This window comes from Mycteria americana, chromosome 2, assembly GCF_035582795.1.
Source record: "Mycteria americana isolate JAX WOST 10 ecotype Jacksonville Zoo and Gardens chromosome 2, USCA_MyAme_1.0, whole genome shotgun sequence".
Taxonomy (NCBI): domain Eukaryota; kingdom Metazoa; phylum Chordata; class Aves; order Ciconiiformes; family Ciconiidae; genus Mycteria; species Mycteria americana.
The window spans coordinates 142294519-142313555 of record NC_134366.1 but is presented as its reverse complement, the minus strand read 5'-3'; the positions used below and the strand labels follow the sequence as shown (position 1 = coordinate 142313555).

Below are 19037 nucleotides of genomic sequence, written 5' to 3'. Positions count from 1 at the left end.
ATGTTTTGAGTCTGAGCAGGGTCTGAATGACCCTTTGGACAGAGAATTAGTCAGTATTTAGAAGTCAGAAGTTGAGCTTTCTATTTATTAGCACTTCCAGTGCTCTGACATCCTCTGCTAATGATACTAGAAAGCTTTTTTATTCTGTTTTTCAGTGAGGACAAAAGGAACACATAAAGGTAAAGTGGTGTGGTCAAGAGGGCAGAAGGTGAGTTTATCCTTGGCAGGACAGAATTCAGTATGTGGGCTCTATTTCTAACTGTGAGTTCTTTGCAAGTTGTGCTATGAAAAAAATCTCGGTTACCTTAAGTATTGCGCCCTGGTGTTGTATATTTTCATCTAACTGTTTATTAGATAGCCTTCTGAGTGAATCCCTCTTATTTATGCATTGGTTTTTGCTTTGTCCTTCCAAAACAATCATACCCTTTCCTGGGAGGGCAGAGGGTCCTAAATACAATGGTTCAGCTAGTTGGGGAGGGAGGTGTCATGTAAAGGAAAGGTCATGAAGGGGGATCCCTGCTGCTCATTCACCCTACTTGATGGCATATGTCTTCACAGCAGATTTATAGGGGTTGCAAGAAAGGGCTGAGTTTGACAAAGGAACAGGGTCAAGGAAAAAATTATTAGATCCCCCCTCCCCAGGAGGGAACTGCTGCTGTATCACATAAGCTTCAGTGACACATTTGAGTCTGAGGGTGGGGGAGGGTTTTCCATCTCTCAGTCCATCACATATCCCTTGCACATGGCCTGTTTACTCAAGCTTTTCACAGGCATGCCGGATTTGGCTCAAAAAGAATGAACTTGAGCCAGAGAGAGGACCCGTGAAAATATAACATTAAGCATAAGAAGCTATGATTCTCCTTTCCTTTCCTTGATGTATACATGCAAAGCTCATTAATGCTAATGATAGTCTAGGAACAAATGAGCCATGTTGTACTGTGGCTGCTTTATCCCATAGACAGAGCAGGAATGTGGCACCACTCACCCAACAAGTTACCTAACGCAGAGTTGGCCTCATGTTGAAAGAGTTTTGAAGCTGTAGGCAGTTAAATACATAGCCTGCCCCTTAGGACTGCCACCGTAAATAAGCATTTTAAAAGAATCTCAGTCTTTAATGAAGAACAGAGGGAATTTTCAATCAGTAATCAGAAACAGCTCTCAAAATCAAGGATAGTGGCGTGGTATGCATATTTTTATTTGGTGCACAGAAAATGCATTGTTTCTGAGCTATTCCTGTAAGTAGACTCACTGTACTGTTAAAACCTTAGGGGATCCTGCAGTGTTTGTGATTCTCTGAGTATTAAAGGAATTAGAGAAAGCCTTCTAAAGCAGTTAGAGGCACCACAGCGAGAAATGATTACCCACTTTAAAACCAGTCATGTACAATTAAAAAGAAAAAAAAAAACTTAAATGAGAGAGAGAATAGATGCACATAAAAAAGACTGAGTCCAAAGAAAGGAAAAATGATTTAAAATATCTATCTGCTATAATCATTCCAGGCACACTGTGAGACTGTATGTGCTGTAAAGGAAGACAGAGAAGTAAAAAGACACTTATCTAATCGTCTGCAAATTATAGTAAGAACTACATTAATGAGACCTAAGGATATATCCCTGTTAATGAATCATCAGGATTCTCAGGAGTAAATGAAATTCCATGCTTGTGTAGTAAAACGTACTTAGGTCAGACTGGAAAGACATTATTAGTCAGAGAAGATATAAATAAAAAAAATTGTTAATAGTCAAAACTATAATCAGTGAGGCTTATGTGCTGAAATGCTAAAATAATTGCAAAGATTTTAAATAAAATATCTACAGTCCTACACAGTATGATATGGATACAAATATATATAAAACAAAAGAAACTGAGGCCCAAAGCTACAGAAGTGAGGAAGCAAGAAATGGTTTTTGTATTTAAAGAAATAAATATGAGATAACATAGAGAACTGTGACACATAAATACGTATGCTTTGAGATCATATATAATCAGTTTTCTTAGTGTTTCCTCATCTTGTACAATTCTGCTGCCTCCCCTTCAGACCTGTATAATGGTTATTTCTTATTCTGTGGACTCAAGGTTTTGGGGAATTCAGTTACTGTCTGCTGGCACAACCTGTTGCAAATAAATCTGTAAAGGAGGTATTGCCTCTGCCTTGTCACTATTTCATAACTTTTGGTAAGCCTTGAGATTTTGATTTGGTGGCCAGGCTGGAATGAGAGAATCTGAAATACGGTTTCCTAACAGATACATAAAACCAGAAATGAACTTTCTATTTCTGGGCACTACTGAAAAAAGACAAGGAAACAAATGGCTCAAACCACAGAAGTATTGCCCAATATTCTTGCCCAGGATGTGTAATTCTTAAATTTAAACTCTAGCTGCAGATTTGAACACCTTTCCTGGATTACATGCATTTACTGTAGGGGTCAGTCACTATTCATGTAGTTCATTTAAGATGGAATAGTATCAACAAATAATATGGAGAATAACCTTCCTTAAGCACACATATGCCCTATTGGAGAAGGTTTCATTGTGGGGAAGCAGCAGACATTGTATTCTCAGATCCCCAGAGGCAGATGAGACATTTGAATCTGGTTATGGTTTAGGTCACTAGTACTGGAATCATAAAAGAAAAGGGGATAAAGTGGAGAAGAGAACCAATGACTGCAAGGCCAAATCTTTCCTTTAGTCATTAATCCTGTCCAGAAATTAAATGCCTCAGAAAATTCGCAGCATTTGATTTTGAATATGTTGTAGGCAACTGTTTCAAAATTTCTGAAATGTTTTGTCAGTGTTGTCTCATCTAAAACTAGTCCTTCAATGTAGGTAGAATTCATAAACAGTTCTGGCTGTTCTGAAGATGAATTTTTAAGCAAATCAATAATTTGCCAAAAAATATCGCTCACCCCCAATTTTAGTTGAATTTTCCTAAACAATGCCAGTATCATAGGGTATGGTTTGACACACATGGCAACCTGTGGGGTCTTTCATTAGATTTTTTGTTAGTTATAGGGATAGAATTTATTGTATTACTAAAGAATTTTCCATCAGTCTTTAATTTCTTCTTCTTTCATAAAATCTGGCAAAATTGAAGACATGGAAGGCAATGGAAATGTGCCTGCTCCTAAGAAATCTTAACGTGGCCAGGAACGTGCAGTGATGAAGTGTCTTAGAACTCTTCAGTTTCTTCAGCCAAGGGCAATCTCACTAAAAATTACACATACATGAAAAGAAAAAGATGTCATCAGATCACTTCCTTACAGTTATCAACAATGTTGTGAAGTGGGGCCTGTTCCAAAGCATCCACATATCTTTCTTTGCTCCAGCTCAAATGACTTTCTTCTCACTAGCCTCCTTAGACTGTATCTTATTTCCAATTGTTTCTGTAGCAATTTGTTCTGTTTCCCATCATCTCATATATTCATCAGTGTCCTTTGGCCCTGATCCCAAAGCCAAGCCTTTTAACCTTCTTCATCTTTTTCAGAACAATTAATTTTAAGTCAAAGGAAATCAGGGCATAACTGTTACAAAATAAATTCTAAAACCTAAGAAAACAGGTAGTTTATGTACCAAATGTTCTTTGGCATATTGATAATTTGAGTTACTTTTAGAAGGGTCTCTTGACAACATAAATCCCATGTGATGTGGCAGCTGTTATGTTAACTAGTATGTTTCCATAAAAGCATACAATGTGGTTGTGTAATCCCAAATGTAAATTCATTTGTTCAAGTTAAGTCTGCCAAGACACCTCATTTTTTCAGCTTTTTAATTGCTCAGTAAGTCTGTGCTTTTTGTGCTTGAAAGGATCACACAGCTTTTTTTCTAATCCATTGATTTTGCCTTTATGTTGAAGTAGATACCTACCAGCTATAGCTGCACTCTGATATGCTTCCTGTGGGATACTGCAGGAGCAGAGGTATACACCTGAGATCTGCCTTTACTAGACTTTCACATCTCAAATGATTTTATTTGGCCGTTATTACTAGTTCTGTCCAGTACTTAACCAACAAACAGTATAAAAAAAAAGCAATGAGCAGTAAACGAGAAAAACTCTAACCTCCAATTTTTTTTCAAATTATTGCTTAATGAAAATAAAGACTAAAAGACTCAATAGGTCTGTGCTTTTTAATATTTTTCTCCTAACAGTACTAATAATATTTTAAATGGCATGAATAATGTTAAAGTTTTTGGCTAATTGTTTTTTACCTCCAGACTTACCTTGACACGAACCGGGTAAACCCTTTTAGAAGTGGAGTGCATTGAGTAGTTACTCTGTTCTAGAGATGTAACTGAAGGGGCTGCACCAGCATTAGCGTTATCTGCTAAGGAGTAGGCAAGACATTTCATTCTGTGAACAGTTTAAATGGCAAACATTTAACAAAGGGAGTTATTTTTCTGGGTTTTATTCACCTACATGCAAAATTTATTATCAGATTAAAAAAAGTGATGCCAAATTCTGGACTTTGTAGATTTAAAAAAGAAATAGAATAAGTAGGTTGCAAAGTTTATGAGATCATGGATCTGTAGGTCATAAGACCCAGTCCCGTCTTCTGTGATCAGAGAAGTCAGTGCTATGCTGTTTAGAGAAAGTGTCACTCAATGTGTGAGTCTTTCGCTTCTGCTGGCCTGTCAAAGATGTCTGAGCTGGTTTCTGTCGCCAACCTAGAAGAACTAGCCTAAGAAACTGGCACACAGGCTACAGATGTTCTAGGCTTGGTTTGGTCAGAAAAGTTTTTATCCTGATATGCTTCAATAGCTTGGACTACATGAAGTTGTTAATCACCCTCTTTTTCCACTTGACCACTTTAAATGATGGAGATTTGTGCTCTTAGAGTGAGAATTGCGAAGTCTTCCTTGTCAGTGAGCAAGAGAGGGATGAGGGATGTTGTTCCATAAAACAAAGCATGTATGTATGAGTGATTCGTATTCAGCACTCGAGAGCAATAATGGAAAAAATCTTTTTGTATGTTCATCTACATTCATAATAAGAAGCCGTATGACATCTTACATGGAGTTTCTAATTTGTAGCTACAACTAAGATAATTGCTGTTGAACAGAATGTTACAGAAATTGATTTCTTGTTTTGTAGACACATTTGCAAGAATGCTTTGGACAAAACTTATACTTCATCTAGTGCAACTTTCTGCTTGGCAGCAGTTCTAGATGCCTCTGAGGAAAGTGAAAGGAATTTGTCTTGGGTACAAAGCCTAAAATACAGAGCTTTTTTGAAATTATTATGTTCAATTTTGCATCTCTTCCAGAATTTTTTTTAAAAACATTCACTATTGTAACTATGGGTAGTTTTATCATCCATATAAAAGCCAGTCTCACTTTAAATTTTGCTGTAGTCTTGGGCTCAGCAACATCTTGCGTGCATAGTGTAGAAAAATATTTCCCTGTCTCAGTTTTGAATTTACTGCCTTTCAGTATCCCTGAATGTCCCCTTTTTCTTGTGCTATGAGACAGAGACAATAAAAATACTCAGTATATCCTCTGTATCATTCATTCACTACTTTATAGACCTTTGTTTTGTTCATTCCCATTTGTTTTCTTGCTGAAGTTCCAGTCTTTTCAACTTTTTTTCAGATTAGAGTTTTCAGGAAGCACCAAAAATTTGAAAATCAAAATGGAAAGAGGAAATTAGTGTAGAAAATAAAAACATATAATACCTCCTTTTTGTGTGACATCTATTTGATTAGGAAACAGGTGAATCAAAAGAAATTCCTTACATATTTACAATTCAGTGATTGAAAATGTGCTCATTTTTAAAAAAGGAAAAAGCTTTCAAATGGTTCGATGAGTAGCAAATAAGAAGTATAGAGCTGCATTTCACAAAACTCTGTAATTGATTTCATTTCTTCCTAATTGCTTCATATTTGTGTGGCTATAGATAGTAGATGGTTCTGCAGTGAACAGAAAGCTTTAACAGCTGATGAGTTTTACAGATGTCATAGGAAAGTAGAACACTTTTTTTTTTTCATTGAATTACTCTTATCCTCTATCATTTTAGTTGCTGTTAATAAAGAGCATAAATAACATAAAAAAGAAAGTATTTATGATTTCCTAATTTAACTCTTATCTGTTTTAGCTGTTCTTGGAAAACAGAATTTTATGCTCACTGTTGTCAATGTAATTTTATCACAAGGAAATTTCATGCCTTAGCCAGCCCTGATGTGAACTGTGTTCATTGACGTCAATAAAAGGGGAATTCTGTTTTTTTCTCTATGGCCCTCTACAGAGAAATAAACCACCATTTATGTATTATAAACAGCTTAACAGCATCTTTCATTTAATCTAAAACTTTTCAGTCACAATGCCAGCTTTAGCTTTGATTTGAATTTTTTGCCGTACACAATGGTAGTCGGCAAAATGCCAGGACAATGAAGACTAGGATGAAATTCCTTTGAGAAAACTTTCTAAGCATTTCAGTCAGAACACCACGGGCAAGTCATTGAGATACAGCTATTCCATTTCACTTAGTTCACGTTGCTGATAGATATTGATACACTGTGAAAGAATAGGAATTATGAACGAACCATTCAGTGTAATACCATTTGCCACTGGTTAATGGAGATGTTAGACACTGGGGTGTCCCAGAGAAAGAAACTTTTAAAACACCTATCACATTTCTTTACTGGGTGATTTCAGTAGGTTTTCATGAAAAGACTTAGCTCAAATTTACCAAAATAATTCACATGCATAAATACTGCCTATCATTTACAGCTGAGCAGATGGCAATGCTTGAGATGTTCTCCAGCTTGTTGTTTTGACTCTGCATAAGTGTCAAACACACGACAGAGTACCTCTGGACAGCATGTTGGGTTTGTACCCTTTTCTATCGAATGGCCTTGCATGCAAGTAAATGCAAGATATAACAGGGAGATATAACAGTTTGCTATTTTATGCGAGAGCTTTGTTAAATTTCTGGCTTATGAGAGAGGTGGACAATGCATGGCCAAACTGGAAATCACTTGTCAGGTGGTTAGTGGGATTTGGGATGTGGCAGGGGTCCAAAACCAGCAGTCATTACAGCTGTGTACATAGTGTCATCACCAGCTAAACTCTGGATAGTAGCCGTACACTCTACATAAAATCAAGAGTTGCCCTATGCCATATTTACAAATCTGTTTTGTAATGGTTAAGGCTTTACTATAAGATGCATGCATTTAAGAATAAAACCTATAAACTAGGTAACCAAAAACCACTGCACCACTGGCCACCTTGGCTCGTTGGATGTGGACAGAGCTCAAAGATGCATCATAAAACAAGAGGGAAGAAGACAAGCAAAGATGTATGCAGCTACTATCAGCACTGTTACTCTTCTGCCAGATTCACCTACAATATAATTTGTGAAAAAGGGAAAGAATATAGCTTATAAAATAAGCTGTATTAGGCAAATTGGTAAGAAAGCGTACTCAATACTGGCATTCATTTATTCATTATGTAGCACAGGTTAGGCAAGTGGCTGATTAATGCCCGTCTAGATATTTCTTGATTTGTACAGTAACTGCTTATAAACAATTAATAATGTGTAACTGCATCTGTCCGGATTTTTAAAAGGCCACTTTTGTCAATATAGTAATGTTTTATTCTTGAAAAAATAGCAAAACTTTAAAGCAAAACTTTAAAAAAGGCACGGAATTGGAGAACTCTGCGTGAGTAGCACTGGACAAATACTACAAAAAAACTGGCATAGATATTCTTTCTAATTAAACAAAAAAAAGCCCCACCAAATCCTTAGTTTTATTCACTTTCAAGGAACTCTCATGTAAGAGGAAGGCTTTTAACAACAGTAACCATAGCATAAGTATTCATACAGCTATCTGGAAAAAAAGTGCAGCTACAAGAAACCTTTGCTCCAGATTTATTTCTCACATTTCATCAATGCAGGGCAGAAGAAAACTTTTGTGGGCTGCACAAAAAGTGGCTGAGTGTTAGACACAATTCCATATATGTATACACAATTACATTAATATAAACATTTATTGCATAATATTCCTCCCATCTCCATGAATTCTCATTTGCACTGAGTATGCTCTGCAATTTAGTGGTGTTAATTAGCCACTGACCAGAACTCTTTATTGTCAATCCATTTTCTTGTCTGTGGATTTGTTTTTCTGTTATTTGACTGCAAGTTACCATAGCTTAACCTTTATATATACTTATTGTTATGTATTTATATTTAGTGTTCTCTTTGTCCACTATGTAACCTAGGGTGGGTCCAGTTACATATGCTCGTCTGGAAATCATCTGCACAAGACCTATAGCTGAGGAGGGATTTAGGGAAATTATGTTAGGTGTTGTTCTTGCCGCCTTGCCGACATTTGATTATTCCAAGATGATCTTTAGGAATGTTGCCACTATAACTACCAACATCATTGTAAGGTTGTCTAGGAAACCTTTTCTGTCTGGAGATCTGTTGATTAAAGGATTTCTGCATTATTTTTGCTGTTGATTCATGGAGTGGATAATTGGGTTTTGGTTTCTTTAGTGGAAGCTTTTTGTAATTGTTATTGGACAGTACAACACTAAGGGCCTTGCATTAAAGGCAGTCAAAGAAAGAGGCCACCTCTCCAAATGAGAAACTTGTAGTGAGGAAAAAGCACGCTTGCAAATCTGAAGTTATTCTCCTGTAATCACTGGGTTTTGGTTTTACATTAGGAAAAAAAAAAGAAGAAAAAAAAAGAATATGATTCTCTTAGCATTTTATTAGGGAATTAAGAAGTCAAAGATGACCAGCAGAAAACGCTATTCTAGATTATGTTCCAACTGGCATGGAAGGTAATGGTGGTTGTTACCTGAGGTTTCTGTGCATGTTGGTGCAAAGGAGTAGCTTGGAGTGATTAGCTAAAGTATAATCAATTCCAATTTATCAAGGGCACATCATGCAGACTAACCTGATCACCTTCTCCAACAAAATAACATCTTCTGTTGACATGGGGAGAGCAGTGGATGTTGTTTACCTGGACTTCAACAAAGTGTTCAACACTATTTCCCACAGCGTTCTCCTGGACAAACTGGCAAGATACAGATTGGTTGGGTGGTCTGCAAGATGGGTAGAAAATTAGCTAACAGGTTGCACTCAGAGGGTGGTAATCAATGGTTTTCACTCAGGCTGGCAACCTGTCACAAGTGGGGTGCCCCAGGGATCGATACTGGGCCCTAAGCTGTTCAATATCTTCATAAATGACCTGGATGATGGGATTGAAAGCGCCCTCACCAAGTTTGCTGATGACACCAAACTGCGTGATGAGGTGTACACATCAGAAGGGAGAGCCATATTACAGAGACACCTGGACAGGCTGGAAGAGCGGGCAAGCAAGAACAGTACGAAGTTTAACAAAGACAAGTGCAAAGTCCTGCACATGGGATGGAGTAACCAAACAGCCCGATACAAGATAAGATCTGTGTGGCTGGGGAGCAGCCTTGTTGAAAGGGACCTGGGGGCCCTGGTAGACAACAACAAGCTGAATATGAGTCAGCAGTGCGCCACTGCAGCAGCAAAGGCAAATCAGATCCTGGGCTGCATCCGCAGCAGCATTACTAGCAGAGGTAGAGACATGACCATCCCACTCTACTCACCGCTTATCAGGCTGCACCTGGAGTACTGTGTCCAGTTCTGGTGCCCCAAATTCAAGAAAGATGCGGGCAAGGAAAGGGTCCAAAGGAAGGCCACAAAGATGATCAAAAGGCTGGAAAACCTGCCCTATGAGGAATGACTGAAGGAGTTAGGTCTTTGCACACTGGAAAAGAGAAGGCTCGGGGTGGACCTCATCACAGTATTCCAGTACTTAAGGGCAACTACAAAGAGGGTGTCTCTTCACAAGGAGCCACATGGAGAAGGCAAGGGGCAATGGGTATAAGTTACACCGGGGGGTGTTTTATCTCAACATAAGAAAGAATTTTTTTACAGTGAGAAAAATCGTTCATCGGAATAACCTCCCCAGGGATGTGGTAGAGCCCCATCACTGGATGTTTTCAAGACATGACTGGACAGGGTGCTAGATAATCTCATCTAGGAAAGCTTGGACCAGATGATCTTTCAAGGTCCCTTCCAACTTGGGCTGTTCTATGATTCTATGGTTCTATGAGTCGCCTCTCCTGCTCCAGCAATGCAAACTCAGGTGGAGCCTCACTGTTGGGAGGAAGGAATTGCCTGCTTGTCCATGGCTCCAGGTCTGAATAGGACTAATCTGAAGTCACAAAAGAGGATTTTTCTGGAGAGCTCGTCTATATATGCAGAACATGGCTTTGGACACTGTTCTGTCAGTATTCATATTGCAGAGGTGGGTATGTGGTACTGACCAGCATTTTGTTTGAGGCTGGTCAACGTGCCTGATTTCCAGCAAGTTTATTCAACCAGCTGTGATGTCTGTCTGGTGAGGGAAGAAGTGGTAACAGAAGAAAGCTGTTTTTATTTATAATGAATGCCATGATAATGGATTTATGTCTTCTCTTCCGAACAACTGCACCTCCCTATTTCTGATAACACTCATTATAGAAGAAAATGGCACTGTTGGGGAATGCTGGCCTTTTACAGTCCATCTTCCCATGTCACTAGCCTGGCATTTAGCTTGATAAAGGCATGTGATGACACAACTTTATGTAATCAGATTTCACCGATGTTTAGGCGAGAAAAATTAGCCAAGCTGACCAAATAATTTTGTGCCTCAATAGTATGAAAACTGACACAAACCACATGGAAAGAAAGCACAACTGCGTCTCTCGTCTTGAATTACAGGATTCCAGTGTTGTTGTAAGACTCATCAGTCAAAGAGTATTCAGCCTCCAGGAGTTTTGTATTTTTCTAGCATGAATTAATTTCCCAGCTGGTGTCTTTGTTGTTTTTTTTTTTTTTTAAATATGTGCTGTAAATTTCTTGCCCCATGGCCCAGTAAAAGCTGTATTATCTTTGCCAGTAATGGGCCACAGATTTTGTGCTAACTTTACCTTGTACTAACTATGGAAGAACCTACTCCTGGCCTGTTAGGCTTGTTATCAAGTTGTTATAAGAACATGCTGTGTGAACTGGAGCTTGGCACCAGCTGTCTCCTGGTGTTAACGTGTGGGATAACAACGAAGGCCTTGAAAATGTGGGCAGAGGTTGAACACAGGCCCAGAGCTATAAACACCTCACTGGTGGTCAGCCACTGGCCACTGGAGAAGCACAGCCTTGAGAACTGGGAAAAGACTGCTTTGAGCGTGGCAGAGAAGAAAGTAACACCCTTCACGTGGTACAGTACCTAGGTCAGGGCTGGTGGTCAAGGGCTAAGGACAGTCTGCAAATTCTAGTATCAAAGAGCCAGATCTCAAATCTGGGAGGAATCATCATGATGGGGATTGCTCTTGAAAAGCCACCATGGGGAGGGTGGGTCTGCAAGCACAGCCCGCTCCCCCTGCCTGCCCCAGAGACCCCAGCCCCTGCTCCCTGCTGCGGTGAGCTCTCCCCTGCACTTCCAAAAGCCCGCTCCCCTCGTCCCTGCCTACCTCTTCCTCAGGCCCAGCTCTTCGGGGGCCTTTCCTGCTGACCACTCGCCCACCTCCATGGGCAGTATGACTAGACAGTGCGTGTGTGTTTGTGTAGGTGGGCATGCACTTTTTCCTCTCCAGATTCTGCACTTTTCTCCTCTTCGATGCCCTAACTCCTCAGTGAAGACCTCCTGCACATAAACTCAATTTGGTTAGTTATTATTTTTGGCAAAAGAATTGTGAGAAGAAAATAAAAATGAGGTGGCTTATTTGCAATTCTTATAGTGGGAAATTCTTTGCTGAAACTTTAGGAACTGATCCTGTCGGCTATTCAAAGCTTTTTCTGATTTTCTGAGATGCCTCTCACCTGTATTATATTCGCTGGATATTGAATCAGGCCCTTTGTTATCAAAGAGTCATATGGAATAGAAATCATCAGATTCAAAACTTTCCTTAGCAGCTGCTGGGGAGATCATTACAGTAAAAGAGAAAAAAGGACGTCCTGGTCAGCTAAAACCCAAATCTTTGCTTTCCATGCAGAGTGGATGTGGCTTGGGACATACTTATCATTGAAGCTTCAGGCACTGCATCCAGACTTGGACTTTCCTCTCTTCAGTAGATAACTTCTGAAGCAATTAATGTAATGCTGGAGTTTGATTTGCTTATAACACAAAGATAATTTGCAAAGGCCCCATTGATGGGTGGGCAATGTAGAAAAAACACCTCTGTTTACAGAGGAACTTGCAGCAGACAATAAAAATTGCAGTCCTTTTTACGGTAGTCACCACAGATGACTAACTTAGAACAAAGAAATGCAGATCTTTGGTTTTCTTGTAACTATTCCACTTTAGTACATTAGCTTATAAAGATTTTATTTCAGTTGTGCTCTGAATAGTATCATTGTCACTGGTATGATATAGTGTCTACTATAATTCATGTATACTCACAGTGTAGAATTGTCAATAAAATATTCTGTAATTGCTCAAATATCTGTCAGTGATTGTCCATCATGCCCGTATCATAATATGCAGTGATAATATCAAAACATTGGAATATATTGTCAGATCTAGAGTCAGTCTTATAAACAACCATTACAGTCATGTCAATTACATCAGATAAGATACAGATATTAGGGCACATATTTTTTGGGGGGGCTGAAAATGAAATTATTCCACCTAATGTCATCTGTGAAAAGACAGCAATATCTCTCATAACAGCTGAAGAATCAGAAGTCCCTGATTGCTAGATGCTGAAATATTCCCCAGTGACAATTCTTTTTGGAATAATAAGAGACAGAAGTGCCACTTCCAATTCTGTGCTGTCAGGCTGTAAGGCCAAAAATCCTGTGGGTACCATAACACTTCCTTTTTGCTGAGAATTTCCCTAACTTGTGAGATAAGGCACCTTTTACAAGGTGATGGCATTTTGTCTTTGGCTCCAGAGGGACTGGGATTCCCTCTTTGGTGCACTGCTTTTCAGATGTGCATTTTAAGAAGAAAATTAAAACAAACAAATATTAAAACAAATTACAAAGTTACTATCATATCATATTTGGGATTTCAGTTCTTTTTGTGTTCTGCAGCATGGACAGACAATGTGATAAACCCAAATGACACAATATAGTAATGACTTTTAAACTGATGTATTGCTGATGATAATGTAATACAAATGTTTTGTAAATAAAACATATGCACACACATACACAAAGCATTTGTGTTACATACTGTAACACACATATATATATATAAATAATATACCATGCTGCCTCTATATTGTTAGAAATTAGAGGATTAATTTGATTTCGATTTCTTGCATCCTGTCACTCAGCTGCCTTTAATTCCAGGGATCGTTTTCTCTCAGAGGGACTTTGTGGGAAGTTGCTTTCCCAGGGATCCCAGCAAATAGGTAACTACGCTGTACAGAAAATATATCTCAGCATTTTTGGGTAAACTGTATAAGTGGAATTGATTTAGATAAAAATGTGCCTGTAAATTGATAAGGGGATCTAGGAAAGCAGAAAAAAACGAAAGCTTTCAAAATCTTTTTTGACACTGCCTTTCTACACGACCAAATATAAAGTGGTAAAATTTTTGCACCAATTTTTCCGAAGCCAAACCAAAAAAGGGTTGTATTTATTAAAGCCCCATAAAAATGATACTGAATTATAAAATGCCTAATAATATAGAATGTATAATGATACTGTGACTTACATTTGCAATAAAACATGGAATCCATCTTCAAAGGACTGAATGCTTGGTTTTACTATAAGAAATTATACAAGTAATAAAAAAAATCATTGTTGAGGGATTTGTTAAAACCAGATCATGGGTCTCAGCTCTAAGTGAATTTATTTTGAACCTTCTGAAGCAGACATTGCAAATTTTTACATTCTAATGAGTGAACTAAAAACATATATTTCAAAGAAAACAGCACTCATAAATTACATTTATGACACATGAGGTTGCTGACTGCTGTGCAGGGAGCACAGAGTAATGGTGCTAATATGCACTCTAGCTTGATTTTCTCAGTTCCCAACATGCTCTAATTCTACACTACAAATCTTTAAATGGCAGTTATATTTTAATTAATATGATTATGTGCTGCCATTAGCAAACCCTCCCCCAGCACATTTCTCCTGCCAAACCCATGAATGCCAGTAAACCATTAACATAAAAGGGCTGTTTGCTTATTAAATTCATCTACACAAATAGGCAAGGGTTGCAATTGTTGATTTGCCATTGAAAGAACAGAACATGAGCGAGTTGCACAGTAGCTGGCAGTTGCAATTATCTAGTGTAATTAAGTCTAATTTATAAGCCCCCCTCAAATGAGAAAGTAACAATTTTTGTTAATTAACAAGAGCATTTGTAAAGCTCGTTAACTCCATCATTCACCATCTGCCTGGATAGATGGGAGCATGCAGTTATTGTGGGACATGTTGCATATGTCTATTTGTGCAGTAATCTGTTTGGAAAGTCTAATGACTGAAATGGGAGATAGGAATGGATGTTATATTACAGTGAAAAGAAGATCTACTGTTTTCATTTATCTTTACAGCAATGCAAGTGCTTTGTCATTATCTTGTGCATACGATTTCACTATTCTGATACAGCACTCTGTTACATTGCCTCATACCATCATCCCTACAAGCCTGCAGGGTACAAGAGCACTTATCTTTCCTGATGACTGTTGAATCATTTAAAACAAGTTATTAGTGAAACAATTAAAATGATATTGGTTCACAATTGTATTGATAGCTGCCAGGCATAATGAAACATTCTGAATAGCAGTTGGGGGTTCTCAGAATGGATAGAAAATGCTGTTAATCAGAGACAAGAGAAACCTCTAAAGAAAAACTAAATTGCAAGAACACGTTAATTGTATTGGAACATTTCATTTAATTGAGAACAAAGGGAAGGTAAAAATCATATTATCAATGTTTTATGAACATGAAGGAATAAGAAAATTACGATGTCATTTGTCACCTATCTTCTGTCGGAAATGAAAATTGAAAAGGCTGTATTTAATGGGAGCAGGCCAAATACATCATGTTGTTACCCTTTTTGTTTTTTCACTGGGATTGCAAAAACTGAAAGGAATAAGGATTTTTTTTCGTGGATAGAAAGTGACTGTGAGTGAGTAAGCAATAAGCGAGTTACAGTCTGCTAGTCAGCCATGTAAGGGAACGGGATATCTGTGCTGTCTTGCCCGTGCATGGAAGTCTTGAGAAATTGCCACTATAAAATCAGATATGAACAATGTGCAAATGACACAGCACATGCACTTCTTTTTCTTTTTCATATTTTCTTAGGAAGAAGATCGTGATTAATGTTGTGGAATTGTAATGCTCATAAGAAGAGGACATTTAATACTTCTGGTTAATAATAGGCATATTTGCCTGATCCAATGCTCCATTGTAGCTACTGGAGAGGCTCAGATCAGATGATTCTCATTTATACAAAAGGCCTTAATGTGGTTGCAAATGTATGTAATTTAAAGCCTCTTACCCTGCACAATGTTATAAAGGGTCTCTGCGTAAATGGGAATTGGGCCCACTGAGTTGATTGAACACTGGATAAATTTCTCTTAATCCCACCCTCCATCACCACTGACCTCCTAATACTAGCCAACATGGAGAAAGGTTTGCCATTTATACCAGGTTACTGGGTGGCTCTGTGATTTTCCTCTAGGTGATAAGAAGGATGAACAAATGGTATAGGAGTTGGATATCATTCTTTTTTTGAAACAGTAAGTGGTATGAAATTATATGAAAATGGTTGACAATGAAGAAAAGTCTTCCAATTTAAATATCATTAAGTTAAACTTTTATTCTTTCCTTTTGTTTCCTTCCGAAGATTCCTGGTATGCTGCGGACAGAAGGGAAAGCTGCCATTTCTCCGGCTTCCAGGCTGAACTCAGAAAGATAGTCGAATAACCTAATTCTGTGAATGATATTTTTCTTACTTGGGCTTGAAAGGTTTTAAATTAGACATAGTTAAAAAACAGATCAAACTATTTTAAAGCAAAGCTGGTATTTCCATCAGTTCACAAATTATTGCATTATATACACCTTTTTTCTACTTGTTATTGTTGAATGGATAGTGTTTACAAATGTATCTGAGCTGGGAGCATTTCATGACCTACTTAGTCCAGAACATATTTTAGAAATTTGTTACACAAAACTTTTTTTTTTTCTTTCTGTGTAATATGGGCATTTAACTTGCATAGTACATTTCTTCTTTTCTCAGTGGATTGCCTAACCTTTACAAGTGACTATCTTGCCTCATCTTGGAACTTACCGCATCAGTTCTGTAACTCCATGGCTTCCTATTTATGTAGCATCCCTCCTTTCCTCTGCTGTTTTCAAGCCATTATGCAAGACACAGAAACAATCAGAAATAGTGTTGGAAACGGGAAGAGTAAATGTTTAAGTGTTACTCATTACATCTGTCATCTATTTTTAAATTCTTACCTAGTCTTCAGCTACTGACCAGGTTCAAAGATGGACACTGGGCCAGTTAACACTGTAAACTGTTAGTATGGCTATACATATATTTTTAAACCCAAAGGAATAAAACCCACTACACATATTATACTGAGTTATAATTCAGGTTTATGGGCCTGGAAATAATGCACATTACTATAAATTAACTAAAGCAGGACCCTATTAAAAATCGTTTCTATCGGGGAAAGCTTTAAACTCAATTTTTTACCTTAATGATAAGAATCAAATTAGACCTACATAATGATTATTACTTAACAGAGAGGTGATAAATGTAAAATTCATCACAAACAGTTATTTTGACAGTATTTATGAAAACGAAATGTTAGTTCTCTCAGTCTCTCAAGAGGAGAAAGAAGAAAGACAGACTCATACTGGGAGAGACACAAGGCCAAACCCTGGCTAACAGAACAGGAGAAGTAGCATTTGTCGGGTACATTGGTACGGTGACAACGACAGGTAGGTGAGGTTTGCTTTGTGAATGCTAGGAGAAACGCATGTAAATTTTTGTGAGTGATTCTTCAAAAGATCAGCCTCTAAAGAGTGCTGAGCACCTGCAGTTTTTAATGGCTTTAAATAGAGTTTTGAGTATTGAGCACTTGCAGAATTCATTCCTGTAGTAGAGAAAGAGGAAAAAAAAAAAAAAGAATCTCACTGTGTATGTGGTCTCCTGATGTTTTATTTTAAAGAAAAAAGGAAAGCTGGAGTTTTGCCTGTCTAGAAAGGAAAGAAGTATATAGGCCAGATTTATTGGCTGCCTAGCAGATTTTACATTCAATTTTATTTTTACATTCAATTTTCTGCCATGTGCATATATAGATCAGCTGGGCAAGCACTTTCAGTATAAAATAACTTGTTTGTGTATAAATATGTTGATTCACATGCAAATAGGTTCATTCATACATGAGTATGTATGTTTGCCTGGATAAAATATTCCAGACATTCATGACGAAGAAGTAAAAAGCCTAGCAATAATAGTACAGATGATCACAGCAAAGTGAAGAAAAAAAACCTAATCAAAATCCTGTCATGGACTGAGCAAAAGTATTCATAAAAATATGGTTCCATTAAATTTCTAACGTCTGCTTTTGCTTATTTACTTGTTATGCAAGGAAGGTTGTTCTCATAAAAACAGTTTTTAAATATGAAGATTGCATACTTGTGTGACAAAGAGATTGTGCGGATGGAGAAAACTTCTGCTGCAGTGATGAAGAGCTACCCTTTCACTAATTTTGAATTGAATATATATAAAAATATTTATAGAAAAAAGGGTGCATATTCCAGCAAAAACCAATCCCTGCTTTGCAGCCAATGGTTTATTCATTTTAGGATGATAATTAGGCTTACCAGCCCATGGCCTTATGGTAAAGAAGGTTTCTATGGCATTGGTTCATCACTTAGACAGTACTACATCACTGGTACAGAGACCAAGAGAAAAAGAAACCACATAATTTTGCATCTATTTTTAGCTCAGAAGGCTATCTCAGCTTTTGCTAGCCATATTTTTTACTCTAGAACATAAGTCCTTTTGTCTTTTCTGGTCTTTGGAGATATCAATAAAATAAAAATTCTGTATCAATACTCTCTGGCATAGTTACTTGTACATGTTTCTCATTTAGGATGACACAGAATTAGTCCTCCATCAGCAGAGAGACTTTCTGGATCGGAATGTAACAACTGCCATGGTAGGAACATTTTTCCATGCAAGAGCAGTGTGGTCTTTTAGCTTAAAGAGCTCTTCCCTTTCTGTGGTAGTTATTCCTCTTACTGGATCAAGCATATCGCTTCCTGGGTTTCTTGCTCTTAGGTTAGACGACTGCTCACTGTGAGGGCTTCTCTTCTCTCCTGGCAATTCAGTTAGTTCTTGCTATGCTCACCCTATCCTCTGTAAAACATTCTTGATGATGGGTGACCAACAGGTACAGATTATTCCCAGAGAGGTCTCATTAGTGTTCAGGGGTACAAATGCATCCTTGCCTTTAGGTCCCTGGATAACATTTCCTTTTTTCATGGCTTTGTCACATTGGCAGCTTAACTAGTGGTTACCTGTGATTTTATGGCCAGGTGAGCATGCATTGTTCCCTATGCTGCCATGTCACTTCAGCTGATTTGTCTTCGTTTCTTCATTAGTTCCCCAGTATTACTAAATATCATCCCATTTCCAGCATAGTAGCTTTCAAAGACAGACAGGTATTTTGGCATGATATTCCAATCTTTCTGCACTATTGATAATTCCCAATACTAGCATCAGCAGATATCATTAGTACACTGTTATTTTTTTGTGAAAAATCTGTTAATGAAGATATAATGCAGTGTGGATCCTAAGACTGATCCTTGACGAGCTCCAAGTAAATTTCCCCTGAACACTGTCAGCAATCCTTCTTGTTAACTAACCTCAGTCAATTTCTCAGGCAATTTCTCTGCCTTCTTATTTTGAGCATAATTCTGGAGGAAATGGATATTATATTTGCTTCAAGTCCTTTGTCTAGTTATTGACTATGTATATATCTATGTTGCATTGATCTATTAATCTTCTTTTACTAAACTCAGAAAAAACTATTCAGCA

General features: G+C 37.8%; 1 long non-coding RNA gene across 2 annotated transcripts in view; it reads left to right on the top strand.

The window, feature by feature from the left end:
- The window catches only part of LOC142406221 (uncharacterized), a 64831-nt gene extending 45895 nt beyond the window's left edge, over window positions 1–18936 (top strand). The window contains exons 3-5 of one of the 2 annotated variants that reach the window (XR_012774499.1): window positions 156–208; window positions 13297–13374; window positions 15825–18936. This is a non-coding gene — a long non-coding RNA (uncharacterized LOC142406221). The remainder of the gene's footprint in view (window positions 1–155; window positions 209–13296; window positions 13375–15824) is intronic. The other variant, XR_012774500.1, reaches the window with a different exon arrangement.
- The last annotated feature ends 101 nt before the right edge of the window (window positions 18937–19037 follow it).